Source organism: Ambystoma mexicanum, chromosome 1p, assembly GCF_040938575.1.
Source record: "Ambystoma mexicanum isolate Mex_15411 chromosome 1p, UKY_AmexF1_1, whole genome shotgun sequence".
Lineage (NCBI taxonomy): Eukaryota > Metazoa > Chordata > Amphibia > Caudata > Ambystomatidae > Ambystoma > Ambystoma mexicanum.
In genome coordinates this window covers 1,324,711,192-1,324,732,478 of record NC_090921.1, presented here as the reverse complement: position 1 = coordinate 1,324,732,478, position 21,287 = coordinate 1,324,711,192, and positions in this window count along the sequence as shown.

Here is a 21,287-nt window from a genome sequence, read left to right as displayed (position 1 = left end):
ACAAACGTTTTGAGTGGTCTTCTGAAGCGGAACAAGCTTTTCAAGACTTAAAAGCTAAATTCATTTCTGCACCTGTTTTAAAACACCCTCGCCCAGAACTACCTTACATCATGGAAACGGATGCTTCTAGTCTTGCTATGGGTGCAGTGTTATCACAAAGAGATTCGGTCACAAACCAACTACATCCGATTGCTTTTTGGTCCCGCAAGTTTTCGCCTCCTGAGATCAACTATTCAATTACAGACAAGGAACTCTTGGCCATCAGATCGGCCTTTAAAGCCTGGCGGCATTATCTTCTAGGAGCCAGACACACAGTCACCGTAATGACTGACCACCGCAATTTACAATACCTAAAGACAGCCAAAGCTCAGTCTTCCAGACAACTTCGTTGGGTTCTGTTTCTAGCAGAATTTGACTTTATAATTACATATCGACCAGGCAGTAAGAACGGAAAAGCGGATGCCCTCTCCCGGATGGGAGTAGATGAACATTTGATCAATCCAGATCCAATACCCATAATCCCAGAACAAAGGATTTTGGGTTTGGTCAGCACTCAATCTTTTGAAGACATCAAGACCACGGTGAAATCGCTCCTAACTCCGACCGATTTGCAGGACTGGCAATTAAACGGAAAAGATTTCTCAGTAGATCAAGACCTACCATATTTCCGAGGACGATTGCACTTGCCCTGTGAGAAACTACAAAAACAAGTAATCTCCGGTTATCATGATTCTCTAATGGAGGGGCACCCTGGCATTACCAAAACCATGGAAAAGATTAAAAGACATTTCTGGTGGCCATCGTGGAAAAGGGATATTAGAGACTTTGTAATCTCCTGCGGTGTGTGTGCCCAGAATAAAAGTCAAAAGCAAAGACCAGCCGGCCTATTACAGCCACTTGACATCCCTCCCTGTCCATGGCATACCCTGTCCATGGATTTTATCACGGACTTACCTCCATGCTTGGGATATACTACCATCTTAGTAGTCGTGGATCTATTCTCGAAAATGGCTCACTTCATACCCTTGAAGGGTCTGCCTTCAGCCTCAGTATTGGCCCGGGAATTCTTGGCAAACATCGTTCGCTTACACGGTTTTCCTTCGGTTTTAGTCTCCGATAGGGGAAGTCAATTCATCTCCCACTTCTGGCGCAGTTGCTGTCGTCTAGCCCAAGTTGATGTAAAACTTTCGACCAGTCACCATCCCCAAACTGACGGACAAACCGAAAGGACAAACCAGACACTAGAACAATATCTACGCTGCATGCTTCAACAAACAGAAAACCCCTGGAAGGACATTCTTTGGATCGCTGAATACGCATACAACAATTCGACTCATTCTGGAACCCGGAAGACTCCTTTTTTCTTGTTATATGGACACCATCCTAGAACCTCCAACCTGGATCCTCCCCAAGAAATTGAAGCACCTGCTGTGGATCACTTGCATTCGGAGATCACCTGTGCTTTTAAGGAAGCCACTGCCCATCTGCAAAGAGCTAAAGCTCAATTCAAAAAGGCAGCCGATCGGCAACGTAAAGAGGCCCCTCACTACGCTGTAGGAGATCAAGTCTGGTTATCCACTAAGCACCTGCCTTTAAAAGGACCCCGCACTTTCATCCCGAGATACCTTAGGCCCTACCTTATATCTGCCATAATTAATCCGGTGGCTGCCAAATTGGAATTACCTACGCATATGAAAATACATCCAGTATTCCATGTCTCCTTATTAAAACCAGTACAACCAGAAACCCGATTGACTGAACTCCCGGAACCCGTTTTGGTACACGGAGAACTCGAATTTGAAGTGAAGAACATCGTAGACTCCAAAATTTCCAGGTCTAAATTATACTATCTGGTTGATTGGAAAGGATACGGTCCCCAGGAAAGGTCTTGGGAACCCTCAGAACACGTCCACGCACCTCGTCTGGTCAAGAGATTCCATCTGAATCACCCCGACAAGCCAAAGCCCCCGGAGAAGACACACTTAGGAGGGGCCTTGAGGGGGGATACTGTCATGATCACTGCTTCCAAAGAGCCAGGATCAGCCCAACGTCCTTGGAAGCAGGCCCCTAACGCTGATCCTAGGCACCAGCCGATCCCCACAGGGACCTTTTGGACCTTGTCCTGGCGCCGGTGGCACCAGGCTCATCAGAAGCCTTGGTCCCGGCATGGAAGCGCCAGGCTCATCATAGGTGTGAAGATGCTTGGGTGGATTTACCTGCGGCAGACCATGCTGCTGACTTGCCAGACTCTTAAAAGTCCTCGGTGAACTGGGACTACTTTTCTTACCTGGGTGGGGCAGCTCCACTCCACTGGAACTCTTCTGGAAGCAGGAACTCTTTTCTTATCTAGGCGGGGCCGTGGAAGGAGACGCCTCATCACTCCAAGGCTATTTAAACCACACCCGATTGATGGAACGTGCTTCGCGTTATTCTGCATCTGCAGCAGAACGCTCACCGAGTCTGCTCCAGCTTTTCTTCTTTAGATCCTGAACCTGCAAGAATTATACTCACCATTCCGGTACCCGAGCAACATCAGCACCTGCAAAAGATCAGAAACAACAGGTTAGCAGAACGAACTTTCACACGCAGTGTTTGCTTACCTGATCCATCGGCAGCGGCCGTGTCTCACGCTGCACCTTCGCCAGCAAAGACAAACAGCATTATTTTACTTACCGGCACGCCGTGCATTCCGGATTCTTCACGCTGCATCTGCACAAAGACAAACAGCATTATTTTACTTACCGGCACGCCGTGCATTTCGGATTCTTCACGCTGCATCTTCACCTGCATAGACAACAGCAGTGTTACACTCACCGGCACGTGGCGATTTCCGGATTTCTTCTTTCTGCATCGTCGCCTGCAAAGACAAAGAAAGAGACAGTAAGAGCGCTTGCCATACTTACAGACTAAAGGTGTCCAGAAACTTACCGGTCGTGCAGACAACGACGGTACTCATCCTCTGAAGTCAAGAGGCTAACGTTTCACCAGTGAAGGAACTGGCAACGGCACCCTGCACTAGACGCAGATGGAGAGCCCAGCATTCACCTATCTAAGGTGAGCAAGTTGACCTGGGAAGGGGGTTCAACAGACAAGCTGGGAGGAGAGAGATAGGGACATTCAACAACCCAGAACTTTAATCCCCATATTATTTCACCTGCAGAAACCTCACCCTTCGAGTTCGACACACAGTGCGGAGAGGTTCGACCCCAGAAGCCAACCAAATCCTGCACATCACGTTTCGTGTTACGGACACCTTCCTGCCAAGACCCGCGCCTCCGTGGGAATCAGGTGAGCGTTACACCTGTTTCCTCAAACAGCGTTCACTTCTTCTGTTGTCCTGTCTCCTCAGACAGCGTACAATTCTTCTTTTGGCGGGGGTGTTGCCAACGTACACACGCGCGTATTTTTCACGCGATTTTTCCAGGCAGACGGTGAGTCGCGCACGTATTGAACATCTGTGCTTCAGAGATAATTCTAGGCTGCGTGTGACACGCATACGTTCATTTTTGTGTTTCTGGGTGCCACAACGTAGTGCAGGTTTATTTTTCCACGCACGTGGTCTAGGTGGGGTTGCGTGCACATTATCTCCCATTTTTGGGGTGCCTGTGCATTGCGTGACCCGTCATCTTCCCCCAGGGGTCACATACAGCCTTGCTACAGCAATAGGGTACGAATTCCATCTAGTACCCTACCCCTTTGACCCCCAATTGCCCAGGACAATAGTTAACTGCAACTCCCATACGCACAACAACATCAGTGCCATGGTTGGGAGGTGAGCACGCGGTAAGGGTGGCAAAGGTGGCCGAGCCTCAAGAGGTGGCCGTGGTGGATATGGTAGGGGACGTGGCCGGGACTTGCAGGGTGCCCCTAGCCCCCCATGTGTGGGTGACCAGTCAGGGACATCCATGTCCCCCCCCCTGGTTGAGGGTAACGTGGCTGACACCATCCCTGCTCAGCCCTTGTTGGACCAGCCCATTGTGGCACCAGACCTGGCACAGGGTGACTCCATGGCTGACTTCCAGGTCAGCAGGTCTAGGCCACGTCTGGCGGTGCACGTTGGTGTCACCAGGCCACATGGATCAGGGGCAGCTATGTCATCTGCTGCCCCGAGTAGGCAGGGTGGGGAGGCTGCAGGGGCAGCTGTGCCTCCATCCACCCCAGCTCTGAGTCTCCCAGCCAGGACAGTGTCGGTCAAAGTCCATCCTGCTGACGTTCCCCCTGACTACATCACACTTCAGCTAATGCCTGCACCAAGTCCCATGGTGAGTGTTCATTCCCACACTCCTAGTCCACAGTCCACCGGGGCTCCTGCCCCTAGTGTCCAGAGCGGCGTAGGACACTCAGGATCCCCACCACCTTCCAAGCGGAAGAGGAAGAGTGCTTGTCCAGTACAGGCTGATGCCCCAGACACGGCTACACAGTCCGGCCCACAAAGGAAGCCCAGCTTCAATCAGGCCGAACTTGATGCACTTGTGGAGTATGTGTCCGCACATGACAGCGAAATGGTGATTACTGCAGGATGCAAGACCACACCTGCACAATGTCTGGCACACTGGCAGACCATCGCGGACATCATAAGTGCCCTTGGATTCGTGAGGCGCACAGCTAATGATTACTACAAGCGCTGGAATGACCTGAAGGGCAGGGCAAAGAAAAAGCTGGCCTCAAGTCATGCCGCTACTCAAGTGACTGGAGGTGGGTCTCCAGCAGAGGACATTGAACTCACTCCACATGAGTATGTTGCTGGGACCTACGTCACGGAGGGACAGATCCAAGGCGTGGGAAACCTGCCAGATTACGAGGCATTGTCCGGTGAGTGCACATGCATGTGTGTGTCATCCATGTGCATGGTGTGTGTGTGAGGGCTTCTGATTGAGTGCCAGGTGAGGGTGTGTGTGCCTGAGTGGTTTGGGTCACCCATGTGCTTCATCCAATACATTCTGCGCACCAGGATTTGGGTATTGCAGTATCCCATCTGGCAACAGTAGACATTTAGCCCAACCTCACGCCAGTTGCCCTTGAAGTGTCATATTGCCACAACATAGTTGCGTATTATTCTGTGTTCATTCAGGCTGATTGTTTGCATTCCACCACTTTCATTAGGCATTTCTCAGTCCTATTGTCACATGTGTGACATGGCTATGGTACATGCCATCTATGTGATGGCATGTGTCATGTATGTGTATTGGACATGCCAATCACAGGCAAATGTGTGATGGCACTGCTAGCCAGCATGCATCAAATGTGTTGGTCTTCCATCTTGGTGTCATCAATGTGTGCCATTTGCCTCCCCTTCATACGCAGTGACGGTGCATGCATGGGAGGGTTATAGTCATGTGGGACATGTGTCAATGAAGGACTGTTTCTGTTGCTTCTCAGCCCTAATTCTGTGCTATGGTGCTAATGCCTGTTCCCATTTCTTTTCTTTCATGTCTTTGCAGGGGATGTCACACTTGATACTGCTGGGGTTGTGGAGATGGTGCAGACCCAGGAGGGGTCTCAGGCCCGACCGGGCACCAGTGAGGGATGTGGTGTGGTGTTGGTTGAGAACCCACACTTGCTGCAGACCATTATCTCAAGGGGTGTCTCTGGGTGCACCTCCCCCGAGCTCTATTCAGGTGTCGATTCGGATGATGAGACCTATGTGCGGTCGCAGGTAAGTGTTTCTGGGAGGGATTCTGTACTGTCCAACCCACCTGCACCAGGGGTAGAACCCTCAATGGGGATGTCAGTGTTGGTAGGTCCGCCTTTGGTGGTTACGGATGCAGGGTCACACTCTGCAACATCTGATCCTGTTCCTGGGCCAGCAGATCAGAGGGGGAATGCAGTCCTGCAGCCTCAGGCAATGCCGGCACAGCAAGGCGCAGTTCGCCTTGCCCCAGGCAGGTGTGGTGCCCACCGACGCGGTGGCCGTATGCCACCTGGCAATACCGCATGGGAGCAATACATATACGGTATGGCAAACCAACAGGTAGTATCATTTGAGATGATGGCTCAGGCCATGGATAGGGTGGCCACTTCCATTGTCCCCCAAGAAAGACTGATGGAACAACTACAGCAGGCAACAGACTCCATTTGCCAGTCACACAGGGAGGACATGTTGGCGTCCAACAGGGACAGACGGGCGGCACTGGAGACTCTGCGGGAAGCCATTTCTATTGAGTCCCAGGGCCACAGGGAAGCCCTGAGGGTGGAACTCTGTCAGCTCAGGGTGACTCTTGTTGAGATTGAGGCTTCAACTGACACGAGGACAGAACAGCAGCTGGAGCAGCTCACACGTACGCTCTCATTTGAGATGTAGGCAACTAGGGAGGAGGTCCGGGCATCCCGTGAGTTGTTGCATGGGGACCTCCGCACGATTATCCTCCAGAACCAGATCTTCCACACCCGCATGCTTGCTGCCATGGAGGACCAGACTAGGGCTTTGCGTGGGCTGCCTCCCATAGTGCCACCACCTCCTGATGCAGCTGCAGAGGGTGAGGAGAGCGACAGCAGCAAATCTCTCACAATAGGGTAGCCGTGCAGGCCATGAGCCCATGGAGGTGTTTTTTTTCCCCAAGATCCACACAGGTGGGTTTTGGTGTGCACCCTGTCCTCGGACCTCCTGGGTGGCCTCCCCCACCGCCCCTGGCCCATTCATGGCCATTTTTGATTTTTGATTTTTTTTTACAGTGTGTTGCCTTGTGTGGCTCCCGTGGGCAAACGCTGTATTGTGGCTGGGCACATGCAGGCTTGTCCTGAATTTGGGTTAGATGCTTGGGTTTGTGTGACACACACCCCTCCTGCTTCCCGTTTCCATGGGCTTGCAAAGGGTGTGCCCAAGTGACATTTACTTACACAGTGACGTTGGACTCCCATTTGATGTGTGGGCAGTCTGTAGTCAATACTGTGTATACATTCCTAGTGCATATTGTTGTTGTATTGTACACTGCATGGTGTATTGATATGTGCCTCTGCATCCATCTCATCCTCCTAATTTGCAGGTCCATTCCTCATGTCTTCACAAGGCGGTCTACTTTGGAAATGGAGTCCATGTTGTAAGCAGTGCACCTACACTTTTGCGTGGCGCTAACACTGTACAGTTGGAAGTGTTCGAAGTGCTGGCATTATCAGGTAGTGACACTACCAATTTTTTAAATCCGTACTGTCATGTTTATGGTAGGTTGGAGGTTGTGTAGGTGATTAGTATTATTGGTAAATATTTGCTAATGTGTGTTGTTGGTCCTGCATTACTGTGAGCATTTCATGTGTGGCCAGTTTCTATTAGGGACACTGTACTTTGTGACACGTGTGTCATGTTGTGTGGATTAATTTGTTTGCTCTCACATAGCATGACGTGCCATGGTGTGTTGTGTGGCGGTGCCGGGGAGGGGTTGGGTGACATGGCACTGTTCTCATGTTGTATTTTGCAAGTGGGTATTCATTTTTGCTGCATAGAAGTGTGTCTTTTGATGACACTGCATTGGTGGTGTTTGTGTAGGCAGGGATGCACACATTGTGACACTTCCAGGTGAACAATCTCAGGCTGCTATGTTTCTGACAGTTGACTGTCCCTTAATTCATCAGAATTGTCAGATTGAGTCATCATGGATTGTCAGATGGTATGTGCCAGGGCTGTGTGCACTCCACACGGGTGTGATTTCTATGTGAAGTAATTAGCCACCAGCTGCCTACGGGCTGCCTCACCCCGTGCCCTTTCCCCTCCCATGAGCAGCGGGCGTGCATGTGGTTGGGGATGTGGGGGCACCACCATGTCCACAGCCAGGCCCCAGCGTGTTGCAACATTGTGCAGGACACATGCTGCCACTATGATCCTGCACACTACCGGGGGAGCGTATAACAGCTGCCTGCCAGAACGGTCAAGGGAGCGAAAGCGTGACTTGAGCACTCCGAATCTGCACTCCACTATGCCCCGGGTTGCAATACGGGCTGTGTTTTATCTTACCTCGGGAGGCGTGATGGGGTTCCGAATTGGCATCATCATGTGGGTGCTCAGAGGGTAGGCGCTGTCCCCTGGGGAGGTGGTGATGGGGATTATTAGTGGGGTAGTGACATTACTCTGTATCTGTCATGCATGCGTGTGCTGTGGCATTTATACTCACCAAGCAGCCATGCATCGCCATGCCGCCCAGCTTCCATGTCCCGGTTTAGGGTTGACATCCTGTAAATGAAGCTGTCATAGGTGGACCCTGGATAGTTGGCATATAATGAGGTGATGATTCCCTTGGCATCACATAATACCTGGACGTTGATGGAATGCCAGTGCTTGCGGTTTCTATAGATGTGCTCAGATGCCCTGGGGGGACGTAGAGCCACATGGGTGCAATCAATGGCACCTAGCACTTTGGGGAATTGTGCCACCCTGTAGAAATCCTGGCTGACAGCCTGCCTTTCTGCAGGTGTTCTGGGCAGGTATATGTGCCTGCAGACTGATGGGCGTGCAGTGATGATGGCCAACACCTGGTGTAGGCACCGTGACTGCGTGGCCTGTGACACCCCCCCCCCCACTATGGCACTTGTCCGCTGAAATGATCCGGTAGCCAATAAGTGCAGCACATTGAGGACCTTCTCCAGGGGGCAGAGTGCTTGGGACCACAGGGTGGGTGATGTGAGGTCATCTTCCCACTCACTGACCAGGTCGAGTATTATGTGAGGTGGAAACCTGTACCTCCCATACACCTGGTCATCAGGCATACTAAAAAGGCTGCTTCTGGGTGTGAAGATTCTGGCCCTGACTATCCTCCTCCTCCTCCTGCAGTATCCCACGGCCACTGCTGCTAGGAACGGTATATTCATCCTGGAGTCTGACCTTGTTTGTTGTTTGCGCACACTTTTATGCTGCGCGGGACGTGCGCCTGCTTCATGCTGGCGTACGTGTTTCCAGATTGGACCTTTTTTTTTGGCACGTTGTGGCGACTGTGTAAATCTTCCCACCCACCCCAGGAATACACGTAACACACTCTCCCAGGCCCAGTCGCGAGTGAATATTCCCGCCCACCCCAGGAATACACGTAACGCGCTCTCACAGGCCCAGTCGCGAGTGAATATTCCCGCCCACCCCAGGAATACACGTAACACGCTCTCCCAGGCCCAGTCACGAGTGAATATTCCCGCCCACCCCAGGAATACACGTACCCCACTCGCCCAGGCCCAGTCGCGTGTGGAAGTTCACACGAACCCCGTAAGACACGTACCCTGCTGATTTTGCGTGTGGAAGTTCACGCGAACCCCGTAATACACGTACCCTGCTGATATCGCGTGTGGAAGTTCACGCGGACCCGTAATACACATACCCTGCTGATATCGCGTGTGGAAGTTCACACGGACCCGTAATACACGTACCCTGCTGATATCGCGTGTGGAAGTTCACGCGGACCCGTAATACACGTACCCTGCTGATATCGCGTGTAGGACTACCTGCGCACCCCTGAAATACACGTACCCAGGCAAATCGCACTGCTGGGGGGTGGGGGTGCAGGGAGACATGAGTGGGGGCCTGGTGGAGGGTTCCCCACAGTGCTGGGGGGTGGGGGTACAGGGGGACATGAGTGGGGGCCTGGTGGAGGGTGCCCCTGACTGCTGGGGGGTGGGGGGGTGGGAGACATGAGTGGGGGCCTGCTGGCAGGTGCCCCACAGTGCTGGGGGGTGGGGGTGCTGGGAGACATGAGTGGGTGCCTGGTGGAGGGTGCCCCTGGATGCTGGGGGGTGGGGGAGCAGGGAGACATGAGTGGGGGCCTGGTGGAGTGTGCCCCTGACTGCTGGGGGGTGGGGGTGCAGGGGGACATGAGTTGGACATGAGTGGGGCCTGGTGGAGGGTGCCCCTGGATGCTGGGGGGTGCAGGGAGACATGAGTGGGGGCCTGGTGGAGGGTGCCCCTGGATGCTGGGGGGTGGGGTGCAGGGAGACATGAGTGGGTGCCTGGTGGAGGGTGCCCCACAGTGCTGGAGGGTGGGGGTGCAGGGGGGCATGAGTTGGACATGAGTGGGGGGCTGGTGGAGGGTGCCCCTGACTGCTGGGGGGTGGGGGGGGTGGGAGACATGAGTGGGGGCCTGGTGGAGGGTACCCCTGGATGCTGGGGGGTGGGGCTGCAGGGAGACATGAGTGGGGGCCAAGTGGAGGGTGCCCCTGGATGCTGGGGGGTGTTGGTGCAGGTAGACATGAGTGGGGGCCTGGTGGAGGGTGCCCCTGGATGCTGGGGGGTGGGGGTGCTGGGAGACATGAGTGTGGGCCTGGTGGAGGGTGCCCCTGGAAGCTGGGGGGTGGGGGTGCAGGGAGACATGAGTGAGGGCCTGGTGGAGGGTGCCCCTGACTGCTGGGGGTGGGGGGAGTGGGAGACATGAGTGGGGGCCTGGTGGAGGGTGCCCCTGGATGCTGGGGGGTGGGGGTGCTGGGAGACATGCGTTGGTGGGCAGTAGTGCAAGGTGACATGTGGGTTGGCTGGGGGGCATTGCCATGGTGGATGGGTAGTCCCCTGCGGTGTGGGCCGCCTGCAGGGGCCATGGTGGGTGTAGAGGGAACAGCTGGGAGGACCCACGCGGCCAATTCACGTGTAGTACTCCCCGGCACCCCCGAAATACACGTAGGCTGCTGGATTCGCGTGTGGAATTTCCCGTGCACCCGGAGCACACGTACCCTGCTGAAATCGCACGTGGAACTTCACGCGCACACCGAAATAAACGTACCCTGCAAATTCGCGTGTGAAACTTCATGCGCACTTTGGAATACACGTACCCTGCTGAAATCGCATGTGAAACTTCACGCGCACCCCAAAATACACGTACCACGGACAATCGCGTGTGGAACTTCCCGCGCACCCCGAGGGCCACAGTATGGATCATTCATCATAGCTGTATATAGGTGCTTTTTGTTATCGCACATTTTGGCGCACATTGATTTCAGGCGCAGGGACGCTACCGCCTGCTTTCTTGTGGCGGACTTGTTTGGCCCTGTGCGCGTCTTTGACCGTGCGCTGGTTTGCCCTATTCCATTCCATGAATACGAGTTGTAGGCGAGCGTGTGGGCGTTCCGCGCACTTGCCTCCTGTACTTCCCCATTCCGAGTGTTACGCCCCGTGTTCTGCCTACTTTTGTTATGTGCGCCGCGCTATGTGCGATATCGCTGTGGCCGTGGCGCATGCCGTTGGATTACCTGTGCGCCGGCGTGCGCCGCGCACTTTTTCAGCGCACATCCAATATTTTTCTCGCGCACGGTTTCCCTGCGGTTTTCGCACTTGCACTGCGATTCGCACGTTTTGGCAGCTCTACGCCAGAATCGGCCTGAAAGTCTCTCCAAAGTTATGCAATGAATCCAATAAAGACCTCCGTCATTTAATATTGTTATGTCCTGTGACCAAGCCACTAAGGACAAGGAATGGAGTACCAATAGCAGCTCTTAGTCCGAGAATTTTCTATAGGTGCAGAGGAAGAAAAAGACAGCGAAACAGAGCAGAGGTTTTGTTAAAGGCCCAATAAGACAAATCAAGTCCATAAAGAGCTTCCTGACCCCATACCATAAGAATTCCAAATATTCGGTGTGGAAGCATTTTGAACTTTATAAGCAAATGCTGGCATCATTCCAGATCAGAAATGATGTGAATTCAATAGCATTTGCTAAATGGACTTTTTTACCTGAGTACTGCAGTTTTTTTTCAGGACTGGAGGACCGGGATCATTATAAATGGTCCACCTACAAGGCGGCCATTTTACAACATTTCTCTACACATAGAAACCCCCAAGAGTCCCATAAGGTTGCATATAATTTACAATGTGGGAAGGATCAGGCGCCTAGGGAGTTTGTACAGGAGTTAAAGCGTGCCTATGCGCAGACTTCCCGGCAGATGAACACCCATAGTAGGGAGTTTGTGACCACTTATTTTCATATGCTCACCAAACACATTATAACTCAATTGGTGCGTGATTTTCATGAGCACAGGACCCTGGATTGGGTAATTGAACAAGCCAACAGGATCAATGAGGTCCAGAAGCCCACTGAGAGTAAAAACATCCCCAAACCATCTAACACCCCTGCTGCTGTGAAGGGGATGGAGGTGAAAACGACCCCTCCTTTGGACCTGGAGACAGAGGGTGCTAAAAATTCTCCTTTTGCCAACAAGCAAAATGGAAGGCAGATGGGACCTACAATCCAGCCCAATCGAATGTTAGTAAGGCCGGGGTCCAGAACAATGACCCCTCTGACACTGCCACCTATGTAGGCCCTAAGTATAAGGGTACCAAACAAATCCTTGGGTATGTATACACTTCCCCGGCCCAGGGGAGGGTGACCCAACCAGGTAAGTACTGCCCCAGGAAACTGTTAGGAATTCAACCATCTGCCCTGGGAGAGTGCGCTCGCCTGGGCTTTTTGATTTTTGGATGAATGAAAATGAATGATGGGAGACCAACCTCTGAGAAATAAGTGCGGCCATTCCGCACCCTTTTCATCTGCTTCCTGCACCAAACACATAGTAACCTGTATTCTGGGAAGAGACAGCCTACAGGCGCAGTCTTCCCCTGTAATATTCACATGGAATGTGATAATTCTGGGTACATCAAAGCATTCCAGGAAGGGAGAAGACACTCCTTCCTCCAGCCATGAGCAGCCTAATTAGAATATCAAAGGCTCCATGGATATGCATCCCTTTGTTCTCAGGCTAGTGGCAGTGCATACTAATGAGAGATAATTGAGGCAAGCCTGCCGAGTGGACTTGGTTGCCGGAGAGACAACAGGAAGGCAGGACTAACACCCCTTTGGTGTGCAATGTGTCAACTTGTATGAAAGGCAGTGAAATGCATGTCTGGGTCCACTATTTACCGTAGGCAAACCCCTGCAGAGCTAACCCCTTTTAGAGGGGAGAAGTATGTGGTTTGGGGGAGACAGGAAGTCTGCTCCCAGAACATACTTCAAGGGAAAACCTGCACTTTAATCAAGAGTCACAAAGGGCTCAGTTAACCAGAGAGACACTTTGATCTACAACAGACAGGAAGATGGGTGGGACTTAGGTATATGTTGTCACCCCCTTGTCCGTCCTGTTGCAGAGCACTCGTCCTGACCTCATGTATAACAGAAGATTGTTGGTGGGGACCCAGGATTGGTGTCAAAACTAATGGGGGCTGAGTGATGTCGACACTCTCCCCCAAACCACGGAAGCCGAATGAAGTCGACCCTCCACCCGTAGTTGGCCCAGGTATCTGATTATAACTTACAAAATACCACGTGGCAACCAGTGGTGGGAAGAGGGTTAGGGAGAGGTTGTGGATGGGGAAAGGAGTATAGGATCACCGGAAAGAGGTTAAGGAAACACCTAGTGTGGATAGGACTGGGGAAGCAACAGGAAAAAACCCTACTCTATCTAGTACCTTGGTAACATAGCATAGCCTCAGATTCAACTTCCAGTAAACACCCTAAAACCTCTTAATACAGGACTTGATGTAATGGTTCCTGAACACACATTTATATTGTACCCCTTGAAACAGGCACACACATGGCATGGGCCACATGTAAGCAAGCAGGATGAAACATGTAAATGGGAATAGTTCCCAATATTAAAAAAAACATCATACATGGCCCATAGGGCAAGCTTTTGCACATTTACATAACATAGAAACAAAACAGTGGTTGACATGTATAACAACACAGCCCTGGGACTGTCAGGGTTTGTCTTCCCCCTGCAATTCAGTTCAATGCACTGGAAACACTGTGCTATGATAGCGTTTACTATACGCCAAACACATTTATTTAATGAAAACCAAAATTAGGCGCCAGAGCTACTTGTTCTGCGTTGTTGAACTTGCACATAGCCCCTGGACCATAGACTGCGTGAAAATGCCAGCCAACGTTCATATCACACCATTAAATGAACAAAAACAGCATAATAAATGCAGCACTTATCTGTCATCCGGGAAGCTCGTAAGCCTTCCCGGACGTAATCTGTATTGGCCCGTAACAGCAGCGTGAGTCTATTTTTCCTCACTGCACAAGGAACGTGTTGTTTTTTCAAGAAGACCGAGTACCCTGCATGAAAGTTTTCAGCATTCAGCGAGTGGCAGCGGGCAGCGGTCTCCTAATCCTCCGGCATGGCTTCGCCCCAAGATTCAGAATAAGCCACACCTGCCGTGCGCGGTTGGCCTTTGATAAGCTGTACTAATGAGTTTCAGCTAGCCACACGCGCGCACGGCACAAACTACAAAATGCCTCAAGGAATGCTGGGCAATGTAGTTCATGCACAGAAATACCGTCTCCTGATGCCCTTTCTCCTCCATCCCAGATTCCTAACAATTGGTTCATTAAGTAGGCTTAGCCTACAACAATCAGTGTGGCCCATTTGACTTTAAAAGAGGGCTGAACACCTCACTTCGCAGATCATCTGAAGACTTCACAAGGAGTAAGAAGAAGGACTCATTTGGACTTGAGCTGAAGGTACAATCTACCTTACATCTTCCGCAAGTGAAGGAAGGCCAGGAGGTCCAAGAGGGAAGCAAGATCCCTCCCCTAAGCATCTCCCATTCAACAGAAGGAGATACCGTAGTCTGAGGACCCGTCCAGCGGCTCCAGGACTGGTACCCAGCCAGCACCCAGCATGCCCTGCTAGGTTCCGACAGCAAGCTTCCTAGGTGGGAATTGCAGGAGGGGTCTCTGGACAAAGGACAAGGCCATTGCCTGCTAACACCCTTCTGAGCTTTGGGCTGTCTCCCTTGAAACGACACGAGCTCTGCGAAGAAGCTAGGAGGAGTGCCACACAAGCATCATCCAGCGTCCATCTTTTTAAGGACAATTTCGAGACAGTCGAGTCCTCGAACTGCATCCGACTGTTGTCACGCCGCAGTGACCAGAGCCATCCGAGACGCCTCGACCAGCATTCCAGATTCTGCCTGCAGAGGTCCGTCCAGCCTCGCTTGCCGAACTGACTGCCGCCTGGTACCCACAGATGTCTCCTACCACTAACTCTGTCTCATGGGCTGCAAAGCACCCTGGAACTGCCTCGAAGCTGTCAAGCACCAAGAACTTCTTCAGCACCAGGTACATTGTGGTTCTGCCCCCCCTGGTCCTTCTCTGAAGGACCCTAGAGACACTTACGAGCTTTTGACCCGTTGGTGCTGGAATCAAATAATCTTGAACTGTAAGACTGATTACTTTACCAACTACCCTCCTGTCAGAATCCAGAGTGCATCCCTTTCCTTTGTGAAACTATCTGTCCTTTGTGTTCCTTTACTGGGAGGGTTCCATTTTGAAGCGTGCTATAACTGTCTGTTGTAGTAATAATAAAGTAGATATTTGTATACAACCTTGGCTGGACAGTCCCTTTTATCATTGGGTAATAATTGTATTTTTGCTGTGTTGCAACTAACCAACGATCCACGACCTTGCGCAGATAAGCCGCCATTCCGTCCATGTTACCAAAAATTGGACAAGGAGGTCTTATAATTCACGTGGCAGGGCATGGGAATTCAAAGCCCCTGCACCTGACTCTACTATCTTAGCATCCACCTGTTCAGCTACATCCTGCCTGCACTGTACACCTGACTATGTGCTGTGCATCAAACTGTACTGCAGGATCCAGGGTCTGCAACCTCTGGCTCTCCAGATGTTTTGGGCTGCACCTCCCATCAGCACAAGCCAGCAAAATCAGTAGTGTGAGTTTGGCATCGTGGGAGCCATTGCCCATGTCATCCGGCCACAGTAACGCTGCCTTCTTGATAGTGCACTGTTCACCCATTCAACTGGCTGGGTACACGTGAACTGACTGTAGTGATGACATCACTCCATGCCTGTACCAGAGCTTTCTACCCTCCAGGACTGGCCCAGGATTTCGAGCTTTTCTCTGGGTTTTCACTTTTCAGGGAGCAGGTGGTTGAGAGAGGGGGGTAGAGGAGACATTTTATGTCTGCTGACTTGGCACCCCGCCTCTCACTGTAGTATAAAATCAGAGAAGTAGCGAAGTTCCAGCATACCAGCAGGAGCCAAAGGAAGTGGGACAGCAGTGATAGTGAAGATGCCAATCGACCACCATGAGATTGCGCTCCTACCCTTCAGAAGCATCAAAGCCACTGGAGTGCAAGTCATGACTGCGACCGGGCTACTCGGGCTGATTGCAATTTACTGCCCTCCGAAATCAAAGCTGGACCTTGGAGACCTTGATGCTTTGCTGGATTCCGCTGTTCCGAAAATCATCAGAGGAGACCTCAACACCAAACATCAGTGCTCGAACTCCAGGGCCGCCAAACAAAGGAGACAGACACTGCTGGCGTACTCCAGGAAGAACAACTGTGTGGTAACATGTCCAAATGAACCCACGCACTATCCAGGTGTAGCAAATCACAACCCAAATGTGCTACTGAATAACATGCAACACTCTCTGGAGCTGGAAACACTAGAGGAACTGACCTCAGACCACAACCCATTAGCAATCACTATGGGAGATGAGATGGAACCCAACCACAGGCCGAGCGGTACAACTTCAGAAGAGGTGAATGGGGGCACTACAAGGAAGAGCTGAACAGCAAAGTCACACCTAAACCCCTGAGCACCAAGCAAGACAAGGCTGTGGAAGATTTCACAATAGGAGTCCAGCAGGCAGTCGAGAGCCGCATTCTGAAGCAGAAGACAAACCGATGTTCCCTCTATGACCTACCGAGAGGCATCCAGCAGCCAATCGCTGACAAGGACCGGGCCCGACGCCAGTGGCAGGGGTTCTGCATGCCTGATCCCCTGCAGAAGTACAAAATGCTCACAAGGCTCCTGAGGGAGCAAATCAGACAGCACCTTGGAGATAAGTGGGAGGCATCACCAGCCAAACTGAAGGAGGTCAGACAACTCAGTGTGGAGAATGACTCGTCGCCTGACTGGGAAGAAGGAGCCAAGTCCACCAATCCGGGGACGTACCCACCTTGCATGCAGCAACAAGGACAAGGCAGAGGTCCTCGCTGAGACACTGGAGGCTTTGCTCACCCCAAACAAGGCACGCAAGCTTTCAGACGGAGTGGAGGAAGAAGTTGACAAGCATCTCCAGTGCTCCAGATAAGATTTTTAAGTGGCTATTTTTTAAAGTTGGGAGTAAAATTATTTTTAGGGAGTAAAAAAGTAAGTCCCATTCCTAAAGAGAGTATTTTCTAAGCAAGTAAAATACGTTTTAACAGTAAAATAGAAACATTTTTGCAATAAATATCTCTTTGCATCTAGTCATTCATGCACATTAAAAGATACATTTTTACTGCTTTGGATCAGGCTGTAATAATAGTGTTTTCTTCCTGAGGCACTATGCATACTACTATTCCAAACATAGCCACAGAGCTCTGTGGGCGAAAGCAGAGTGCACAGGCACCATATTTGTCTGTTTCCTATGTTTTTGTTGGGAGTACTTATTTCTATTTTTTGTAAGTATTTGCCTATTTTTAGCGAGTAAAAGTGGATGAAACTCCCCTTATCTGTAGGGCTGAGCATCTCACAAAAAAGATCAAACTGGGATGGGAGCTGAAGAGATCAAGGAATGCACATGCTCCGAGGTAGCAGGACTTACAGAGAAGCTGATGAATGGCAAGGCACCAGGGAGCAACGGACTACCCAACCTGGCAATCAAGAACCTCCCGCTGACATCAATGGAACACCTCACAGAGATCTTCAATGGATGCATGAGACTTCAGCACTTCCCGAAATCCTGGAAGGAAGCAAGGGTCATCGTATTCTCAAAGGCCGGCAAACCACTTAGGGATCCTGTGAACCACCACCCCATTTGCCTGCTCTCTGGATTATCGAAGCTCCTGGAGATGGTCCTCCTCCCCTGCCTCAGTAGCTTCACATCCAAAAGAAATCTACTAGCAAAGGAACACTTTGGATTTTGAAAGGAGCATGCAATGACTCATCAGCTGCTGGGAGTGGTGAACGCCATCAGCAACGTATTCAACTTCAACAAGTCCACAGGAATCATCTTCTTTGATGTCACCAAAGCATTTGACCCAGTCTGGCATGAGGGATTGCTGCACAAGATGATCGGCCTGGGATTTCCAAACTACCTGGTGAAGTCAAGGATCAAACCTCGGACCCTTCCTGTTCAACATCTTCACCAAGGACATCCCGAAACATCTCCACAAGACCGACCTGGCACTGCATGCGGATGATGTTGCAGTCATGACCCAGTCGTTCAGCGAATGGGAAGTGGCGAAGAACCTGCAAGCTTCATTGGATGCCATCTCAATGTGGTACAGAGGTTGGCGGATAGAACTCAACACCAGGAAGACAACTGCCACGCTGTTCACCAGAAAGAAGATCAAGGAGCACCCGCACATCAGCCTCAACGGGGAAACAATCAAGTGGAAAAGCTGCTGCCGCTACCCCAGTGTGACCCTGGACAGCAAACTCAACTGGCAAAGCCATATGGAGAAGACTCAGCAGAAGGCATCAGGAAAGGTGGTGGTGCTGTACCCACTCCTGAAGACCAAGTCCATGCCCCTCTGGACCAAGATCAACGTCTACAAGGCGATAATCAGGCCTACCCTGACGTATGCCTCTCCAGCATGGCCGACCTGCCAGAAGCGACCCCGGAAGAGTAGTCAGATAGTCCAGAACGAGGCTATGCGGATAGCATCTGGAGCTCCACTCTTCACAAGGATAGCTGACCTTCACAGAGACATTGAGATGCTGGACGAACGTCTAGGGAAGCTGAGCAGGAACTTCTGCCAAGGACTGGATCAGAACCTGAACCCTCTGATCAGAAGACTCACTGCCACCACTGCAATCCCTTGCGACCACTACCCGCGGCCCATCACGGCGAAGACCCTGTGAAACCAGCCTTACTGTGACAAGTCCACACAGACCATGAAGAAACCCAACCCACGACTACATACTCAACCCGAGAGAGGATGGAGCAATGAGGCTCAAGCCTCGGTATCCAATAATCACTGCTGATGGATAACATTTGTCAGCAAGTAGAAGAAAGAGTTCCAGCATTGCAGAAAGAGTTCCAGCATTGCATGGCAACAGCAACACGGAGGGGAAAGAAGGCTACAGTGCCCTCTTTTTGCTGAAGCGATTTCCCTGGTTTATCAAATTGGTTTATTATGATTTGTAAACTTTCCAAGTAATCTCTTGAAAACATTCAGTCAGTCAAACAAAGCTCATTCGTTGGTTTTCACCATTAAAATGACATAACAAATCAATTGAAAACAGAGTATTCTGTTTGGATTGCAGGTTGTCATTGCAGCCTGCATTCCACGCATTTCTACCAACTGGATGTGATAAAATATGCGGCCAAATCACTACATTGTGGACTGGTCTCATATCCCAGCATCACCACTTAACTAAATTGTGTGAGCCTGGGCAAATCAGTGATTATACTTGGGTGGGGCAAGAACAGAGTTGTGAACACTTAGGGCCAGTCATAGCCGCACTCCACGAACAGAAAAAAAACTCTGAGTTTTTGATTTTCAAATGTTGGCAGGTTTTACCTGTACCCAACCAACATGACTGTATGGATGCAGTGGCCGCCTAATGTTTTTTTATGCACTAGACTGCAGTGACAGCCCCCTCCAGCCTCCTGACTTGTTGGGATTGGTTAACCAGCCAGCGTCCAGCCGACTGTACTGACTGTACACCTGCCCTGGCCAACCGACTGTGCAATGGCTGGACTGTACCCACAGGCCCAGCAAAGGCGTGCACTCGGCTCCCGTGCTGGCATCGCAAAGTAATGCACGCACACAATTAGCCGACCTGCTTAATTGACTCAAGTCAATATTACCCTCAGTGTGCATCTGATTTGCGCACAACAGCATCCACGGAAGCGCCGAGAGACACTTCGGCTCACAGTAGCACTATACTAGTCACAGCAGCAAATTAACGACACCTCCTCCCTGAAATGCCCCATGGTGTGATTTAATAGCGCAGTGGAAAAGTCACTCTGGGGCGACAGGGTGAAATGAAACAAATATATATAGAGACATATTCGACTGCTGTTTGAACTACCTTAATTGTCCCTTTTAATCATCTTGCAATATTTGTGTGTGCAAAGGATGACAGCGAGACATATACACTGTGGGCTAGGTGAGAAACAACAACAGCCTTCAGCAGTGGGCGCCTGACTAGGCAGGGCCGTGAAGTAGGTGTGAAGAGCGGGCGACAAGGGGGGCCCGGGGGGGAACGCGAAGCGTTTCCCCCCCCGGGGAGTTTTTGGCGATGCACATGGCCAGCGAGTGGCCGTGGGGCAGAGCGCCGCAGGGGGGGGTATTTAAGGGCTCAGGGAAGGTTCGGGAGGCAGGCGACAGTTAGGACTTGATGATTGTCAGGTCCTGTTGCCTGCTCCCGAGCCTTCCCTGTAGCGACTGGGGCCTAGGTGGAGTACTTAGAGCAGGTGAGGAGGGGAGTATCTGGAAGGAGGGAGTTTAAGTTAAAAAAAAAAAAAAAAAAAAGAAGATAAGTGTCGGTTACTTCGGCTTACATAGGAGGGGTGCCGTAGATAAGACACCCCTCACATCTTACCTTATCTTCGGGCCGCCGCACTTTCAGCCGGGTTTATCCCGTGGGCGGGGGGGTGTGAGCAGGGATCTGGGGGGAGCGGCAATCCGTGCCGCGAGCGTGATTCGAGTTGGCTTCAGGCCAAAGGATTAGCAGAGCGGCGGCGGCTTCTCCGCGGCTCTTTACGTGGGTGTGCCTGCTGCGAGCGAGCGTTTGTCTCGGTCTGGTGGGCCGGGCAGCGGGTTTAAAGGGGCCGTGTCCTTCACTCTTAGTGAAGTGCGGTGCTGTCTGGGCACCGCCAGGGGGCAGCGCTTCGCGACAGGGAGCAAGCACTAATTAGTGCTGTTTTCTTTATAGTGTGTTCCTGTTCCCCCCCTTTTCCCGGGGTTTTTGCTAGGAGTTGGGAGGGAGGGATTTTATAAGAAAGTTTGGTAATTAAATAAAATAAAAAAAAAAAAAAAAAAATTTAAATTTTCAATTTAGTGTAAGGAAAGCAGCATAGCGGCAACCCTGGTAATAATTGGTAATTAGGTAGGAATTGGGTTAATTTTTCTCTCATTATTTTAAATTTAAGGAGGTTATTTTCGGGTACTCACTCGGGTGGTGTTTTTGTTTTGGGGGCTGGTTGTTTTTAGCGTTAGGTTTTCGCAGGGCCAGGGTGTTTTTCCTCGGGTAGGTCCCGGCTCGGGGGCGTAGAGTAAGTAGTTTTAGTAAAAGGGGCATATTTTTGGGCACACGCGTTTAGTGTGCACTATGACAGGCCGGGGGGCGAGCAAGAAGGGGCTGGTGGACGCTGGGGCCTTGAAGAAGGCCCTGGAAATCATTAGCAGGGCAACTAATGCCCAATT